This window comes from Lolium rigidum, chromosome 2 (assembly GCF_022539505.1).
Source record: "Lolium rigidum isolate FL_2022 chromosome 2, APGP_CSIRO_Lrig_0.1, whole genome shotgun sequence".
NCBI lineage: Eukaryota > Viridiplantae > Streptophyta > Magnoliopsida > Poales > Poaceae > Lolium > Lolium rigidum.
The window spans coordinates 81,651,085-81,669,082 of NC_061509.1; the positions used below are offsets into that span (position 1 = coordinate 81,651,085).

At 43.8% G+C, this 17,998-nt stretch overlaps 2 long non-coding RNA genes across 2 annotated transcripts; one reads left to right on the top strand and one right to left on the bottom strand.

Moving 5' to 3' along the window:
- The first annotated feature begins 8,719 nt into the window (after positions 1–8,719).
- LOC124686804 lies at positions 8,720–10,501 on the top strand. Its single transcript, XR_006997939.1, has 2 exons — positions 8,720–8,876; positions 9,815–10,501. It is a non-coding gene; the product is annotated as an uncharacterized LOC124686804 (long non-coding RNA).
- A 40-nt stretch (positions 10,502–10,541) lies between these two features.
- Positions 10,542–12,207, bottom strand: LOC124686803. Its single transcript, XR_006997938.1, has 3 exons — positions 12,138–12,207; positions 11,684–11,735; positions 10,542–11,560 (listed from the first exon to the last, which is right to left on the bottom strand). It is a non-coding gene; the product is annotated as an uncharacterized LOC124686803 (long non-coding RNA).
- Positions 12,208–17,998: the final 5,791 nt, after the last annotated feature.

The window sequence follows — 17,998 nt, forward strand, 5'->3', positions numbered from 1 at the left end:
GATCATCTATATGTAATTCTATATGTTGCGTTTGTTGGGATCCGATGAATAGAGAATACTTGTTATGTTGATTATCAAAGTTATGCTTATGTGTTGTTTATGATCTTGCATGCTCTCCGTTACTAGTAGATGCTCCGGCCAAGTAGATGCTTTTAACTCCAAGAGGGAGTACTTATGCTCGATAGTGGGTTCATGCCCGCATTGACACCGGGACGAGTGATGAGAAAGTTCTAAGGTTGTGTTGTGCTTGTTGCCACTAGGGATAAAACATTGATGCTATGTCTAAGGATGTAGTTGTTGATTACATTACGCACCATACTTAATGCAATTGTCTGTTGCTTGCAACTTAATACCGGAGGGGTTCGGATGATAACCCGAAGGTGGACTTTTTAGGCATAGATGCGGTTGGATGGCGGTCTATGTACTTTGTCGTAATGCCCAATTAAATCTCACTATACTCATCATGATATGTATGTGCATTGTCATGCTCTCTTTATTTGTCAATTGCCCAACTGTAATTTGTTCACCCAACATGCTGTTCGTCTTATGGGAGAGACACCTCTAGTGAACTCGTGGACCCCGGTCCAATTCTCTTTACTGAAATACAATCTACCGCAATACTTGTTTTTACTGTTTTCTCTGCAAACAATCATCTTCCACACAATACGGTTAATCCTTTGTTACAGCAAGCCGGTGAGATTGACAACCTCACTGTTTCGTTGGGGCAAAGTACTTTGGTTGTGTTGTGCGGGTTCCACGTTGGCGCCGGAATCTCCGGTGTTGCGCCGCACTACATCCCGCCGCCATCAACCTTCAACGTGCTTCTTGGCTCCTCCTGGTTCGATAAACCTTGGTTTCTTTCCGAGGGAAAACTTGCTGCTGTGCTCATCATACCTTCCTCTTGGGGTTGCCCAACGAACGTGTGAAATACACGCCATCAAGCATATTTTCACGGCGCCGTTGCCGGGGAGATCAAGACACGCTGCAAGGGAGTCTCCACTTCTCAATCTCTTTACTTTGTTTTTGTCTTGCTTTATTTTATTTACTACTTTGTTTGCTGCACTAAATCAAAATACAAAAAAATTAGTTGCTAGTTTTACTTTATTTGCTATCTTGTTTGCTATATCGAAAACACAAAAAAATTAGTTACTAGCATTTACTTTATTTATTTCATCATGTTTCCTTTTAATTTTACCACAAAGAACATACCGGTAGGACGTGGGTCTATAGTTGGGAGGAACAATATAGAAGAATTTTTCACCCATGTTAGTACCGTTGAAGAATTTGAAGATAGACACTTGGTGGACCTTGCTCCCACTTATGAAATTGTTGCTGCTGCTTTAGTTCGCCTGTTGGAAACTAAATTTGTTAATCTCAATCCTATAATCCAACACATGTTTCTTACACTTGGTGATATGGAAGAAGGGGAAAAGAAAGATTTTGTTTTAGAAACCCTTCTTAGAGAATTTGGTGGTCTAGCAAGAGAAGCTAGAAAGGTGTTTGCTAAATTTAATATGCTTGGTTCTCCTACTAATTTTGCTAGTCTCCTTGAAAAGATGGATATGGATAGAATAAGATACACTAATAATATTGATGATGGTGAGGAGATCAAAGCACCAATACCATGTAAGCTCTTAGCTATTAATGATGCACTAGAAAATAACTATGCTTGGCTTGTTCCTGAAAATTTGTTTGATGAGAGTAGCACGCCTAAGACTAATGAAAAGGGAGATGCTGAAACTTATGTATCTAATATAATATGCCTGGTTGAGAAAAGCCCACACCCCACTGTAGAAGTACCACCCTTCGATAATACTTGATACACACTTTCTGCGCCTAGCTGAAAGGCGTTAAAGAAAAGCGCTTATGGGAGACAACCCATGTTTTTACCTACAGTACTTTATTTTTATTTTGTGTCTTGGAAGTTGTTTACTACTGTAGCAACCTCTCCTTATCTTAGTTTTGAGTTTTGTTGTGCCAAGTTAAGCCGTTGATAGAAAAGTAAGTACTAGATTTGGATTACTGCGCAGTTCCAGATTTCTTTACTGTCACGAATCTGAGCCCACTGCCCTGCAGGAAGCTCAGAAAATTATGCCAATTTACGTGCATGATCCTCAGATATGTACGCAACTTTCATTCAATTTGAGCATTTTCATTTGAGCAAGTCTGGTGCCATTTTAAAATTCGTCAATACGAACTGTTCTGTTTTGACAGATTCTGCCTTTTATTTCGCATTGCCTCTTTCGCTATGTTGGATGAATTTCTTTGATCCACTAATGTCCAGTAGCATTATGCAATGTCCAGAAGTGTTAAGAATGATTGTGTCACCTCTGAATATGTCAATTTATATTGTGCACTAACCCTCTAATGAGTTGTTTCGAGTTTGGTGTGGAGGAAGTTTTCAAGGATCAAGAGAGGAGTATGATACAACATGATCAAGGAGAGTGAAAGCTCTAAGCTTGGGGATGCACCCGGTGGTTCACCCCTGCATATATCAAGAAGACTCAAGCGTCTAAGCTTGGGGATGCCCAAGGCATCCCCTTCTTCATCAACAAATTATCAGGTTCCTCCCCGGAAACTACATTTTTATTCGGCCACATCTTATGTGCTTTTTCTTGGAGCGTCGGTTTGTTTTTGTTTTTGTTTTGTTTGAATAAAATGGATCCTAGCATTCACTTCATGGGAGAGATACACACTCCGCTGTAGCATATGGACAAATATGTCCTTGGTTTCTACTCATAGTATTCATGGCGAAGTTTCTCCTTCGTTAAATTGTTATATGGTTGGAATTGGAAAATGATACATGTAGTAATTGCTATAATGTCCTGGGTAATGTGATACTTGGCAATTGTTGTGCTCATGTTTAAGCTCTTGCATCATATGCTTTGCACCCATTAATGAAGAAATACATAGAGCATGCTAAAATTTGGTTTGCATAATTGGTTTCTCTAAGGTCTAGATAATTTCTAGTATTGAGTTTGAACAACAAGGAAGACGGTGTAGAGTCTTATAATGCTTTCAATATGTCTTTTATGTGAGTTTTGCTGCACCGGTTCATCCTTGTGTTTGTTTCAAATAAGCCTTGCTAGCCTAAACCTTGTATCGAGAGGGAATACTTCTCATGCATCCAAAATACTTGAGCCAACCACTATGCCATTTGTGTCCACCATACCTACCTACTACATGGTATTTTCCAGCCATTCCAAAGTAAATTGCTTGAGTGCTACCTTTAAAATTCCATCATTCACCTTTGCAATATATAGCTCATGGGACAAATAGCTTAAAAACTATTGTGGTATTGAATATGTAATTATGCACTTTATCTCTTATTAAGTTGCTTGTTGTGCGATAACCATGTTTACTCGGGGAACGCCATCAACTCATTGTTGAATTTCATGTGAGTTACTATGCATGTTCGTCTTGTCCGAAGTAAGGGCGATCTACACCGAGTTGAATGGTTTGAGCATGCATATTGTGAGAGAAGAACATTGGGCCGCTAACTAAAGCCATGTTCCATGGTGGAAGTTTCAGTTTTGGACAAACATCCTCAAATCTCTAATGAGAAAAGAATTAATTGTTGTTGAATGCTTAAAGCATTAAAAGAGGAGTCCATTATCTGTTGTCTATGTTGTCCCGGTATAGATGTCTAAGTTGAGAATAATCAAAAGCGAGAAATCCAAATGCGAGCTTTCTCCTTAGACCTTTGTACAGGCGGCATAGAGGTACCCCTTTGTGAAACTTGGTTAAAGCATATGTATTGCGGTGATAATCCGGTAGTCCAAGCTAATTAGGACAAGGTGCGGGCACTATTAGTACACTATGCATGAGGCTTGCAACTTATAAGATATAATTTACATGATGCATATGCTTTATTACTACCGTTGACAAAATTGTTTCATGTTTTCAAAATCAAAGCTCTAGCACAAATATAGCAATCGATGCTTTTCCTCTATGAGGACCATTCTTTTACTTTCAATGTTGAGTCGAGCTCACCTATTTCTCTCCACCTCAAGAAGCAAACACTTGTGTGAACTGTGCATTGATTCCTACATACTTGCTTATTGCACTTATTATATTACTCTATGTTGACAATATCCATGAGATATACATGTTACAAGTTGAAAGCAACCGCTGAAACTTAATCTTCTTTTGTGTTGCTTCAATACCTTTACTTTGAATTATTGCTTTATGAGTTAACTCTTATGCAAGACTTATTGATGCTTGTCTTGAAGTGCTATTCATGAAAAGTCTTTGCTTTATGATTCATTGGTTTACTCATGTCATCACCATTGTTTTGATCGCTGCATTCTCTACATATGCTTTACAAATAGTATGATCAAGTTTATGATGGCATGTCACTCCGTAAATTATCTTTGTTATCGTTTTACCCGCTCGGGACGAGCAGAACTAAGCTTGGGGATGCCGATACGTCTCCAACGTATCGATAATTTCTTGTGTTCCATGCCACATTATTGATGTTATCTACATGTTTTATGCACACTTTATATCATATTCGTGCATTTTCCGGAACTAACCTATTAACAAGATGCCGAAGTGCCGATCTGTTGTTATCTGCGTTTTTGGTTTCAGAAATCCTAGTAAAGAAATATTCTCGGAATTGGACGAAATAAAAGCCCGAGAGGCCTATTTTCTCACGAAGCTTCCGGAAGACCGAAGACGAGACGAAGAGGGGCCACGGGGAGCCAAACCCTAGGGCGGCGCGGCCCCCCCTTGGCCGCGCGGCCCCGTGGTGTGGGCCCCCGTGCCGCCTCTTGACTTGCCCTTCCGCCTACAAATAGCCTCCGTGACGAAACCCCCGCACCGAGAGCCACGATACGGAAAACATTACGAGACGCCGTCGCCGCCGATCCCATCTCGGGGATCCTCGGAGATCGCCTCCGGCACCTCGCCGGAGAGGGGAATCATCTCCCGGAGGACTCTACGCCGCCATGGTCGCTCTCGGTGTGATGAGTGAGTAGTCTACCCCTGGACTATGGGTCCATAGCAGTAGCTAGATGGTTGTCTTCTCCCCATTGTGCTATCATTGTCGGATCTTGTGAGCTGCCTATCATGATCAAGATCATCTATAAGTAATTCTATATGTTGCGTTTGTTGGGATCCGATGAATAGAGAATACTTGTTATGTTGATTATCAAAGTTATGCTTATGTGTTGTTTATGATCTTGCATGCTCTCCGTTACTAGTAGATGCTCTGGCCAAGTAGATGCTTTTAACTCCAAGAGGGAGTACTTATGCTCGATAGTGGGTTCATGCCCGCATTGACACCGGGACAGGTGACGAAAGTTCTAAGGTTGTGTTGTGCCTGTTGCCACTAGGGATAAAACATTGATGCTATGTCTAAGGATGTAGTTTTTGATTACATTACGCACCATACTTAATGCAATTGTCTCGTTGCTTGCAACTTAATACTCGGAGGGGTTCGGATGATAACCTCGAAGGTGGACTTTTTAGGCATAGATGCAGTTGGATGGCGGTCTATGTACTTTGTCGTAATGCCCAATTAAATCTCACTATACTCATCATGATATGTATGTGCATTGTCATGCTCTCTTTATTTGTCAATTGCCCAACCGTAATTTGTTCACCCAACATGCTGTTCGTCTTATGGGAGAGACACCTCTAGTGAACTCGTGGACCCCGGTCCAATTCTCTTTACTGAAATACAATCTACTCGCAATACTTGTTTTTACTCGTTTTCTCTCGCAAACAATCATCTTCCACACAATACGGTTAATCCTTTGTTACGACAAGCTCGGTGAGATTGACAACCTCACTGTTTCGTTGAGGCAAAGTACTTTGGTTGTGTTGTGCAGGTTCCACGTTGGCGCCGGAATCTCTGGTGTTGCGCCGCACTACATCCCGCCGCCATCAACCTTCAACGTGCTTCTTGGCTCCTCCTGGTTCGATAAACCTTGGTTTCTTTCTGAGGGAAAACTTGCTGCTGTGCTCATCATACCTTCCTCTTGGGGTTGCCCAACGAACGTGTGAAATACACGCCATCACACCGTCAAGATCTTCTACGCGCTTTTCAAAGCGGCAAGTGATCATCTTCTGCAACAACGAGATCTAATCTCGTAGGCTTTGGAAATCTTCAAGGGTTAGTCTCGTTCATCCCCTCGTTGCTACCGTCTTCTAGATTGCATTTGGCTTGGATTGCGTTCTCGTGGTAGGAATTTTTTTGTTTTCTATGCTACGAATCCCTACAGCCATCGCCAGCGCGAGGAGCGGGATGCGCTGTACCGTGAACGGCGGGCGGCGATCGAGCGCCGGCGGCGGGAGTCGATGGAGCGGTAGCTGCAGCTGGCGGCGGAGGAGCGTCACCAGCGAGAGGTGGCGCTGGCGGCAATGGAGGCGGCCTGGGGGGGCGGGCTAAAGCGTTGGCGGCGGAGGCCGACGCGTTGGCGGCGCGCCTGGAGGCGCGAATGGAGGAAGAGGGGGAGGGGACGGAGATCGAGGCGGAGGAGGAGGAGATGGAGGCCGAGGAGGAGACGGAGGTCGAGGCAGAGGAGGAGGCATCGGAGGAGGAGGAGGACGACGACTTCGAGTGGTCCGACGATGACGGGCCGCACCCGGACGAGACGGTCGATCAGCAGCGCGTGCTCGTTGAGTCCTTCGAGTCGGAGAAGAAGCTCCAGGACGCCGCCCGTGCCCGCGAAGAGGCGCAGATTCACCTCGCCATCGAGCTCTCCCTCCAGACGACGCAGTAGGGGAGGGCATGCGACGACGCCCTGCTGGAGCAACAACGTCTGGCCACCGCCCTACGCATGGAGAGGCGCGCGCGCAACAGGAGCTGCGGCTGAGGGGAGGCGACGCCGGGGTAGGCCCGTCGAACGCACCGCCGGGCGGTCAGTAGTCTAGGGTTTAGATGAAATGTAGCCGTTTTCATTCAAAATTTGATATATATAATCAAATTTGAATGAAAACCTTTATTTTTGCTAGAATTTTTTGGGCTTTTGGGCATTTGGCCTTTGGGCCATGGCCCATTATCAAATTCTGAAACTCACATGGCCCATTCCAAATATCAGTGGTAGCACTAGTGGGAGCTAAAGTTTAGTCCCACATTGCTAGTTGGGATAGAGTTGAAGTGGTATATAAGGTGGGCTGTTCTAGTCCTAGCAAGTGAGTGAGAAGAGAGAGAGCCCTCGCACACTCCTCCTCCTCCGCCGCCCGCCTCGCCTCGCCTCATCACGACGCCCCGCGGGTTGCGGGAATCTCGCCGAGCCGAGCTTATCATTTTGCTATTTGGGAAATTAATTGTGTAATCAATTTTGAGTCATTAACGGACGCGTTACTCAGCCGTTTTGCCTTCCGGTTTTTCTGGATCGTGGCTGTGCCGACTCGGACGTGGGCTACGCCCCACGACTTTCCCGAACTGCACTACATAAGACCCTGCGCAACCCTAGCCGCCATGAACAGACGCATACGCGATTACATGTTTCCAGTTTATTGTGCCACCGCCTTCGTCTTCCTCATCCCATCCGTCGGCGTGCACCGACTGCCGGGACAGTAGGCCTCCGGAACCCTGCCTCTCGTGAACCTGTACGGGTGAGGGCCAATTAGGTTTTTGGGGAGCGCTCCGGCGCGACTACTGGCATCACGACGTCGTCGTCAGACGACGAGCTCCTCCACACCGACAACTTCTTCCCGGACCTCAGCGACTTCTTCGGCAACCTCAACATGGGCGACAACGACGCTGCTGCGAAGTATGTGATCTTGTCGTTTCTCTTTCAGTTTCCGTTAGAGTTTATTGTTCTAGTTTCTGTGGTAGATGCGATCGGTTTGTCTTGTTTAGATGTGATCTATTCATCTACTTTACTAGTCTGCACGATTAGTTTATTTGTTATTTTCATAATCATGAATTATCAATTACTTATACGGATTATTTTATATGGATATTTGCTTATATGTTTAACAATTTTCGTGCACTAATATTTATTTAGGGATTTTGTTTGGGGGACGTGACTGGGAGCGACGTCCCCCAAACGCGGCACGAACAAAACACGTCCCCCAAACACTCGATCCGGCGCGCCGTTTAGGGGATGATTTGGAGGAGGCGACTGAAGATGCTCTAATGTTCCAGTCTCATGTCTCCACGTTAAAATTAGGGTTCTTTTGTGGTACCCTCAAATGAATGACATACCACAGCTCAAAACTGGACAGGTATGTTACATACCTCTAGGAATTTCCGCACCTCAGAAAAAATAAGTAGACGGGCCGAGAGCAATAGACAGGCCCAGCCCAATAGACTGGACTAGGCCCAACATCTGCCGATCGCAGAGAGTCCTCATCATTCTTCCACTATCCTGCTGCGAGACGTTCCGCCACCGCCGATCTCTCTCGATTCCCCAACTCCGGTGCCACAGCCTCTCGCCCGCTCCAGGCAGCATGACGGCTTGATCCCCATCCGCCGTCCCCTTGCCAAAAACCGTCTCGGTGGTGGGGGCCTTGGCCCTTGGCCTCCGCATGGATCCAAGATCGACGGCGCCGTCATCCTCTCTCTCCAAGGCGGCCAAGCCCATCACGCGGTTCCGGGAGCGGTAGGTGGTTGTCATCGCGGCGCGCCGGCAGGAGGTCGACGAAATCCTTCCATTCCAGGCCAAATGGAAGGTATCGATGGGAGGCGTCGCCGGTTTTGGTGGTCGCCGGCGCGTCGCCTTCTCCTCGTCTCTGTCGTCGGTCCTTCCCTGTCTCCTCTGCCTTCTGCTCTTGGTCGACTGTGAGCTGCAGTAGCGTGCGAGAGGTGGGAGTCGACGCCCAGGCGGTCAGCTGCGAGGTGGCCGACGCTCGCCAAGTTGGCCAGCACATGATCAGTGAGCGAGTCCCAGATCCATGAAGAAGACACCGACATGCTCCATGTAAGTTCCTTTGTGACAACCATGGCTCATCAAACCTACTAATTAAGAATGTAAGTTGCAGACTATTGAAATAATGGTTTATAGGTTCAGTGCTAGATGATGCTAGGTACTACGTACATTGTTTCTAGCGATGCACTATCTCGTTGACATGTTAAATGTTGTGATGTCCTCCATGCTGAATTGTTGACAATGGGATTTAGTCATCACTCAAGCCAAAAAAAAAACAAGTGCTCATTTTCCAGCAGACATTATAACATCAAACACATTCCTATCAGAAATTTGAAAATATTTTCATGATTTTTAGTTTAGGTGATTGAGCTATCTGTTTGAACAAGCGATGTAGGTTGCATATGCATATGATTTTGCCACCTGAGACCTTGACTCCTTACCAAAATCATTTGTCATCTAGCAAACTGCATAAGGTTCACCTCATCTAGAAAGTGACCTGAATCTTAGATTTATGATATGAACTTCCTATACTAACTATGCTCATGCCGACTTGTTCACTCAGCAAACTATTGTCAGAGCTGAACAAAATCTGTCAAACTTAATTCAGGTCTTTATACTACGTTGACAAGATATCAATATGATTTTGCTTGTTATGTATAGACAACAAAACCTTTCAGTTAGTTCTATGTGGAAGATGTTTAGGTATTTGTGGTGCTCTTTCTTTGTAGCACTTGGTGCTCAGTACAACTCCCTTATCACAGAATGTTTCTGTTTAGGTTTAGCTGCTCACAATAATTTCCATAATGTTCTTAAAACGTATAGGCAGGCTGGGTTCTTTGCAATAGTGAAACCCTTATTATGTATGACTGGCTTCCCTTGTCAGTTTGGCATGGTTTTGTTTCATTACTGGGAAAATAATCACATGTAGCCTTGTACATTGGCACTTTTTGCTCGTGCCCTTTTTGATGTAATTAGCTCTTTTTTTGCAGACTATTTTCTACTTCGCTGATCCTATTCAGGTAACACATGATCAAATTATAGGAAGGCTCTGTGATGATCGCCCCGACCGAGGAGAATCCACATTATCTGAATATTCACTTGGACTGCTCAATTTATATGCCTTGTTATCATGTTGCACGTGATCACTAAATGTTTAAAGGAGTGCTTTCTCAGACAGTTTGTTTATTTGTCCTTAAGTGCTGTACTGGGTCAAATGTTGTGCCAGGGAAGGAGGATGGTGTATCTGAGAACAAAAACGATGGTTAATATGTGCGGACATACGAAGAAGACAAGGATGGGCATTGGATGCTGGTTGCTGACGTTCCATGGGAGTAATTACACTGTCTGATGTACTCAAAAAACAATCCGTAGGAGAGCGTAATTGCTGAAAACAAGTGCAGAAAGGAGAATTTTAGAAGATAGTTTGGATTCTGTAGTAAACCTGTAATGAATGATCAATTACAAGAGTGTGGCACTTTTTTTATTGTAATTATTTCACAGAACATGTTCATTTTATCTGGAAGAGTTCTGTGAAGCAGGCACGAACATGTTCATTTACAGAACAAGTTCATTTTGATTGTACTTAGACTTCCAGATAAAATGAACTTGTTCTGTAAAGCATGCAGGAACTCTTCCAGCCCTTCTACTCATTGCTTAAGTAATGCAGATTGTTGCTTCAGAAATGCAGAAGCTCAAATGTTGTGTACACTTTCACTGTTTCACACTAGCAAATATCCATACGGAACTTAAATTGTACTTCCTATTACAAAAGCCAAAATCCATGGAAGTTTATCAAACATTTGTAAAATAGGACTAGATCTCCAAGCTAACGTCAACAATCTTCTTTGGTCCTTTCTTCTCCCTTTATAAGAGCTTCAATCTTGTTCATTCTTCTTTAAAGAGTATCTACAACAGACGCTAGCAAGTTTACAACATTCTGATGGAACTGGTTGAGTGCACGTGCACCATTAGGATCACAAAATGCCAGCCAACCAAGACACCATCACTTTTACCTCCGTCTTGTACTTTTACCTACCATATAATTCAGACAAATAACAAACCAAAAATCCGCATACCTTTCAGTTGCAATAGCAACGGGTAGGAAGAACATGGCACCTATAACATGACTGTAGAAAACAAGAACATATATGAAAGCTTTTAAAACTAGAAACACTATTAGACAGCATTGAATACCGTCACAACCTTTTGTGTTTGCTCCATGAAGCAGTCCGATAGCATGAGATAGAACATATACTATGGTATGTGCAATTATCGTTATGATGGCATGGCATCCAAATACAAAAATCTGGAATGTAATGGAGAAGGGCTTACCTTCCTTTCTAATTAGCCGTTACAAATATATGTTTCGAAATAGTTCCAACGGTGTGTACCTTAAGAGTACACAATGAATCCTTTCAGTTTACTATTTCTACACCTGAACTTGTGAGATTACTGCTTTACCAAGTAAGGAGGATCGAGGTAATAATAAGTTAATCATCAAACTGGGTAACCAGAGTAAATTGAGAAATAAACAACTACTGATCCTTTTTAAAGCATTATGGTTGATCCTGAGCACACACCACTGACACACTAAAGCTCAACTTCAAGAAAAAAAACTAGTTTCACACATCTTGGTTAACTACCAGATCTGTTTTCTTTTTTGTCGTTTATCCTTTCTCATGATCTACGTTTACTGTGTATGTTTACCTTGATCATCTTGACGATGCTGTCAATTCCTGAAACATGAGTACTAACTGATCAAGTTCATTTGTAATTGTACCCTACCTCAACATTCTAAATTTCTTAGTTCTACTGATAGCTTCACAAAGTGCAGAAATATGATCCAACTATGTTGGTACCTGAGCATAATCTCAGAACTGGAAACTTGCTGAGAGACCATTAAACAAGCGGCTGCAGAAACAATCAGTAAAATCTAAGTTAATTAGGCATGATCAATAACAACAAATAAAACAGTCAATACATTTTTTTTTTTTTTGGATTATCTGGATTAGCCCACAGCAATAGATACCTTCTCCTAGGATGCTTCGGGCGTGCAGCTAGACCATCTCCATTAATATTTTCAGTTAGGCAATTATCAGACCTATGTTTTCTAATACTTGCATCAAACAACAAAAATACACTTACTAGTACTCGTACTAAAGCAACCGAATAAATTAAAGAGATCAAAGTTTGGCTGACTCTAGTGTGCTACATCGTTTAAAAAAGCAGAACCATATTCAACAGGCTGGCTAATTAGAGAAGAGAGTGTGGATTATTTACTTCAGATCACTAAGGAACAGAGCAATACGATACCTAGACTCGGCATCTCTCGATGTTGCGGCAGCGTTGACCTGGTGCCGGCGATGCAGGACCAGCCCAATCTACTGGCGACGGCGAACGCCCGCGATGCAGGACGGGGCGGGTCTGGTGGCTGCATCGCTGGCCGGCGGTGCAGGATCGGACCGATTAGGTGGCGGCGGCAGCGGCGATCGCCCTTCATGCAGACTGCATTTCTGACTCGCGTTCTCGTCCTTGGAGATCTCTCTTATCCAATGGTTGGGCCGGGCCAAATACTAGTAATTTTAATTGTTTTTTTCTCTTATCTATATCTTGCTAGACTGTTGGGCCTAATCTACATCGACTAATCCTAACCGTTGCTCAAACCATACCTCTCTCCTTTCTAGGGGGGGGACGCTAGCTAGCGGTCGACCGCCAGATCCGTCCCGCGCGATCACTTCCGACAATGACAGTGTTTCCGAAAATAGCAAATCCGATCGTCCCGTGTGTTTCCATTTCCGGCGCGAGGCGTGGCAAAATAAAATGGCTGCCTGTGGGAATTCGATACCACGTCCTCAGGACCTCGTACTCGCATGCGCCGCGGAGACAACCAGCCCACCTACAATTGTTTTGTGTATTAAAACACGCGCTGTGCCAATTTCTACCTGAGCATGTTTATATTTTCTTCTTCTGCAGCGAAACACGGGCATTTCCTTCGCAGTTCCCTGTGCCATTTGTTTCGTTTGCTCCTAGTTGCCTCTATCCAAAATAGAACCTCTGAGCTCATCAGCGTGAGATGGACGGGAAAAAAATGCCAGTTTAGGGGGTGAAAAGGAGGACGTGTGCTAGTTCTGATTTTATTTGTCACCGGTGCTCGGTAAAAGAACCGGGAGAATCAGTGAACCGTCAAACTGTGATGCCCGAAAAAATTAGCTCACAAGTTATCTACACTGTACTCCGTTATTTATCAACAGTAAATGCAAAAACTTACCAACCCCGAAAAGCTAATTTCGTTTACTAGAATATTTGAAGAAAAAATAGCTCACAATTTATCTACGCTCTACCCTGTTATTTATCAACGGTAAATGCAAAAAATTATCAACCCCGAAAAGCTAATTTTATTGACTAGAATATTTAGAGAAAAAATAGCTCACAAGTTATCTACACTCTGCCCCGTTATTTATCAACGGTAAATGAAAAAATTTACCGACCACCTAATTTCATTTAATAGAATATTTGGAGAAAAAATAGCTCACAAGTTATCGACACTCTACTCCGTTATTTATTAATGGTAAATATGAATAGTTATCGAGCCAAAAACATAAATTTCATTTACAATATTTTGTCGACTTATTTAGTTTAAAATTTATCAACCCTCTACCTCTTGTTTATCAATGGTAAATTAAAAAAATATTATCGACCCAGAAAGCTACTTTCATTTAGAATATTTTAGCAACTTTTTTACCTTACAATTTATCAATTGCTATGTCTATTATTTATCAACGGTAAATGTGAAAAGTTATCTACCCGAAAACCTAAATTTCATTTAGAAATATTTTAGTGACTTTTTTAGCTCCAAATTTATCAACTCCATACACGTTATTCACATTTTTAGCTCACAATTTATCAATTGCTTTGCCTAATATTTATCAACGGTAAATGTGAAAGTTATCAACCCGAAAAGCTAATTTTATTTAGAATACTTTTTTGGAATATTTTTAGCTTATAATTTATCAACCCCTTTGTCGTTATTTGGCAATGGTAAATGTGAAGAGTTATCAACCCGAAAATTTAATTTCATTTAGAATATGTTAGGAACATTTTAGCTCACATTTTATCAACCCCTTCCCCTTTATTATCAACGGTAAATGTGAAAACTTATCGACTCGAAAAGTTTAATTTTATTTAGAATATTTGGCTCTACTTTTACCTCACAAAGTTATCAACCCTCTGTCCGTTATTTATTAATGGTAAAATATGAAAAGTTACCGATTCAAAAATCTAATTAACTTGAAAGTAATATTTATTTGAGTTGCAAGTGTATTTATTTGAGTTGCAAGTGGTAGTTCATTTGAGTTGCAAGTAGTTTTCCCACCCGTTATTTTTCCCCTCTAAAAAACCACTAGCCCAAAAAAGGGAATTATAAAATAGTCCAAATAACATAATTTTTTTATACAAAAGTAATAAGAATATAGGAAAAAGAGAAAAAAATGAAACTGAATTTTTAAAAGGGAATCGTATAAAGGGAATTGTATAAAGGGAATTAAAAAACGCATAGCTAGGTTGAATTTTGAATAAAATTACGCAATAATTAATGCAAACTAAAAATAGCATAAAAAGGAATTCGCGAAAAAAAATCATATTTTTACATTTCATACACGTACATGCTATAGTCCAAAACATATATCTCTCTGTTGCCAACAAGAATGACTGCTGGCTCATATGGTTAGCACGTCAGCTCAGGCCTGCGTGATAGGAGGTCGTAGGTTCGAATACCAGTGGGGCGTTTAATTTTTTCCGCCGCGGGCGCGGGCGCGTAGAGCCGCGCGGGACGAGTACGACAAAAATGGGAGCGACGTAGCAGTCCTAGAAAATGACCGCGCGAGCGGTCGACCGTGAGGGAGGGAATTCCCTTTCTAGGAGTGGTAAAAGGTACTGTAAAAGAAGCCTAAAATTACTGTGAAAACACTATTTGCTTGAGGTAACTTACATTTGTTCGATACAATTTTTAGTTGGTTTGCACATGCTTTGGTTCGCATCTCACGCTTGTCGGAGCCAGGGTTGTGAAGACATGGAGGAGGAGGAGGAGGAGGAGGAGGAGGAGGAGGTTGGGGAGCGGCGGCGACTCGAAGCATCGCCGCACGTGCATCGCGGCGCTCGACGGCGTTGCCTGCGCAGCACCGGCGGATAGAGATGGAAACGAGGAGCGGCCCGAGCCCCGGGTGTGTCGCAAAGCTGGGCTGGGCGTCCCCTGTGCAGCGCCGGCAGATGGAAACGGGAGGAGAAGCGGCCCGAGCTGAAGCCTCGACGGAGGATGGGGAGGGGGAGGAGTACGGGCACCAGCTCGTCCTTCTCGTTGCGGCAAGCCTCGTGACAGTTTCATGGCGCTGGAGACGACTCCCAAATTCGGGTCCTGCAGCTCGCCTATGGCTGCCGAGGAGGAGGCCCTCGATCAGATGATTGCGTCGCCCGACGAGGAAGATTACCTCTGTGGAAGACGATGACGCTTGGGGGTATGATGACAGGCAACAACTGGTGTCCTCTGCATGTGCTTCATCGATTCCACCGGAATTGATGTGCATGCTTGCAACATGTTCGATCATATTCCTCGCTGGACATGCTCAAATTCCTTGCTGGACCGCCTGCAATGGAGCATGGGGTTTAGGCATGGAGTGAATGTGGATGGAAAAAAGTGGTGGTCTAGCTCCGTGGTGGCGTGATGGCTTCGATGTGACTGCGCCCATGGTGCCAATACTACATAGACGCTAAGATTACGGATGAAAATGGTTCCTGGAGATTCACTGGAGTTTACGGGGAACCGAAAACAGAGCTGCGAGGGAAAACATGGGATGTGCTCCGCTTCTTAAGAGCCCAGGATGACCTCCCGTGGCTGTGTGCCAGGGATTTTAATGAGGTGTTGAAGCAAGAGGAGCATCTGGGTCAGAATGAGCGAGGAGAGACTCAGATGATAAACTTCAGAGATTGTTTGGCGGACTGCCGCCTAATCGATCTTGGATTCTCGGGCTATATGTACACTTGGGATAACAGGAGGGAGGGTCAGGCCAATGTACAAGCAAGATTAGATAGAGCCACTGGAACAGACAGCTTCCTTCGTTTGTTCCCAAAAACTCATGTTGAGCACATTACAACTGAAGAATCTGATCATATGGCCTTATTAATCCAGGTTGCAGGTGAATCTGATCGTCGCTTGAATGGACCACGGGGTTTCCAATTTGAGGAGATGTGGACGAGACATGATTCTTATGATGAGATGGTACAAGGCGCTTGGGAGAACAGTGACTATTTTGGCCATAATATCTCAGGTCTTTGGTCTCGCTTGAGAGAGGTTACTGGACAAATGAAGAGGTGGAGCTTCAGTACATTTGGTTCAGTTCGGCTGCAAATAAAGAAGCTCCGGTCTGCTCTAGAGGAGGCTAAAACCCAATCCCTCGTTTCAGGATCTTCACTGGAAGTCCGAGCAATTGAAAAGCAATTACATGAGGTGTATGAGAGAGAGGAGATAATGTACAGACAGCGATCGCGCCAGGAATGGCTCAAAGCAGGTGACCGAAATACAAAGTATTTTTGGAATAGAGCGTCTCACCATAGACGAAAAAATACAATTCGGTTCCTTAAGCGAGAAGACGGTCATCGTACAACTACGGATGAGGAGATGTGAGAACTCGCCAGATCTTTTTACAATAACCTGTACACTTCGGAAGGCGCTGCTCATATGGATCGTATGCTTGAAAGGATCAGCAGCTTTGTGACTCAGGAAATGAATGAAACGTTGACAGCAATGGTTTCAGACAAAGAGATAGAGGAAGCCCTTTTCCAGATGGGCCCAACTAAGAGCCCTGGACCGGATGGACTGCCGGCGCTTTTTTATCAACGCCACTGGGCTTTGTTAAAAGCTGATGTCTGTACTGCGGTGAGAGAGTTTCTAGCCGGAAGGGACAGCCCCGTGGATTTTAATGACATAGTTTTGGTGCTTATACCGAAAGTGAACTCACCAGAAAACCTTACGCAGTTTAGGCCCATAAGCCTTTGTAATGTGCTTTATAAGATAGTGTTAAAGTGGTGGCAAATCGGCTCAAAAGAATCCTCCCCATTATGATCTCGGAGGAACAAAGTGCATTCGTCCCCGGAAGGTTAATCACGGGCAACGTTTTTATTGCATATGAATGCACTCACGCTATTAGGACACGGAAGAGGAAGACACCCTTGTGTGCGGTTAAGCTAGACATGATGAAGGCTTATGACCGGGTGGAGTGGATCTTCCTGGAAAAGATGATGCTCAAATTGGGTTTCAACTTTGAGTGGGTTCAGATGGTGATGAGATGCATTACCTCTGTCAGGTTTTCTGTGAAACTGAATGATGGTCTGTCTGAACCTTTCCTACCTTCAAGAGGCCTTCGGCAAGGTGATCCGATCTCGTCGTATTTATTCTTGTTCTGTGTGGAGGGTTTCTCTGCTCTTTTAAAGGAAGCTCAACAGGATAATTTGCTCAGTGGAGTGCGGTTTTGTGCTGGAGGTCCACATATTACACACTTACTGTTTGCAGATGATAGTGTTGTTTTCTTAGAAGCTACACCGAGGAGTATGCAGACCTTGAGACGAGTGTTACATGATTATGAAGTCAGCTCAGGTCAAAGAGTTAACCTGCAAAAATCCTCCATCTTCTTTGGTGGAGGCTGCCCGGATGGGTTAAAAATTTCTCTAAAGACAGAAATTGGTATCTCCTGTGAGGCTCTCTCCGAACGCTACTTAGGACTGCCTACTGTAGTGGGTCGATCAAAAGAAGGTTCTTTCCAATATTTAACGGAGAGATCTTGGGGGAAAGTGAAGGGGTGGAAAGGGCAGGGGATGTCTAAGGCGGCTAAAGGGGTCTTGGTAAAATCTATTTTACAAGCTGTTCCGGCATACCCTATGAGCTGCTTTCAGTTGAGCAAGAAGCATTGTAAGAGATTGAGTTCAGTCTCCTCTAATTTCTGGTGGGGCGACTCTGACGGGCAACGCAAAGTACACTGGATCGGTTGGGATAGGATGTGTAGAAGCAAGAACCACGGGGGTCTGGGTTTCCGTGATTTTGAGTGCTTCAATCAAGCCTTTCTTGCCAAGCAAGGCTGGCGCATGATCACCGATCCAGGATCATTGTGTGCACGGGTTCTAAAAGC